Source organism: Triticum aestivum, chromosome 5D (assembly GCF_018294505.1).
Source record: "Triticum aestivum cultivar Chinese Spring chromosome 5D, IWGSC CS RefSeq v2.1, whole genome shotgun sequence".
Lineage (NCBI taxonomy): Eukaryota > Viridiplantae > Streptophyta > Magnoliopsida > Poales > Poaceae > Triticum > Triticum aestivum.
The window spans coordinates 444,635,018-444,636,864 of NC_057808.1; positions in this window are offsets into that span (position 1 = coordinate 444,635,018).

The window sequence follows — 1,847 nt, forward strand, 5'->3', positions numbered from 1 at the left end:
TCAGAAAAATAAAACTAATTCATTTTAAAATCCCTTGAAGGTTTGACAAAAGGTTTGATACATCATTCAGTTCATCGACCAAATACAAAGTTTGGTACAATAAATTATTACACATCAATTCTTCCCTTGTGTCCCTGCTTGCTTACGATTGTGCCGTATCCATGGAGCATCCTCATCATTTAACTTAATGCTTGGGTAAGTGTTCACTTTGAAGGGCGGAATTTCACCAAACATCTAGGACTTTCCAATATTCTAGCTCCCAAAATATAGATTTCTTCTTCCACATGGGTGCGTGCCCGTCAACTCCCCGCGGAACTGATTGTCCGCCAGGACCCTTTCCAAAGATGACTTTCAAATCCTTGACCATATCAAATATCTCAGCACCAGTACGTTCCGCAGGCTTCGGCCGGTGATCTGCCTTGCCGTTGAAATGCTTGCCTTTCTTTCTTACGTTATGATTTCGGGGAAGAAATCGACGATGACCTAGGTACACGTTCTTCTTACAATTAACCAAACGTACACTTTCAGTCTCATGTAAGCAGTGCGTGCATGCATTGTATCCCTTATTTGTCTGTCCCGAAAGGTTACTGAGAGCAGGCCAATCGTTGATGGTTACAAAAAGCAACGCTCGTAGGTCAAATTCCTCTCCTTTGTGCTCATCCCAGACACGTACACCAGGTCTGGCCCACAACTGTAAAAGTTCTTCAACTAATGGCCTTAGGTACACATCGATGTCGTTGCCGGGTTGCTTAGGGCCTTGGATGAGAATTGGCATCATAATGAACTTCCGCTTCATGCACAACCAAGGAGGAAGGTTGTAGATGCATAGAGTCACGGGCCAGGTGCTATGGCTGGAGCTCTGCTCGCCAAAAGGATTAATGCCATCAGTATTTAGACCAAATCTTATGTTCCTTGCGTCAGCTGCAAAATCTTTGAACACTCTGTCGATCTTTCTCCATTGCGTTCCATCAGCGGTGTGTCTCAACTCCCCGTCGGACTTACGGTCCTCTTTGTGCCATCGCAATGACTTGGCATGCTTTTTGTTCATGAATAGACGTTTCAACCGTGGTATTATAGGAGCATACCACATCACCTTGGCGGGAACCCTCTTCCTGGGTTTCTCGCCCTCAACATCGTCACCAGGGTCATCGCCTCTGATCTTATAATGCAATGCAGTGCATACAGGGCATTCATTCAAATTCTCGTATTCACCGCGGTAGAGGATGCAGTCGTTAATGCATGCATGTATCTTCAGAACCTCTAAACCTAGAGGGCAGACAACCTTCTTTGCTTCGTACGTACTGGCGGGCAACTCGTTATTCTTCGGAAACATATTCTTCAACATTTTCAGCAAATTTTCAAATGATAAGTCACCTACACCTTCCTGTGCCTTCCATTTTAGCAAATCCAGTGTGCAGCCCAGCTTTTTCAGACTATTATCGCATCCTGGATACAACGACTTTTTGTGATCCTCTAACATGCGATCCAAATTCTCCCTCTCCTTGTCAGTTTCGCAGCGTCTCCGTGCATCAGCAATGGTCCGACCAAGATCATCAGCGGGCTCATCATGTGCCTCTTCTTCACCTTCACCTAACCCTTCCCCACCTTCAGCATCATCCTCCATGAAAGTATCACCGAAATGATCATGATAGTTGTCATCGATATCATCCCCTTCTTCATCTTCTTCCATTCTAACCCCTCTTTCTCCATGCTTGGTCCAACAATTATAGCTTGGCATGAAACCGTGCCGAAGCAGGTGCATGTGAACGTCTCTTGAGGAGGAGTAACCCTTCTGATTCTTACAGACAGCACATGGACAGATAATAAAACCTTGCTGCTTGTTCGCA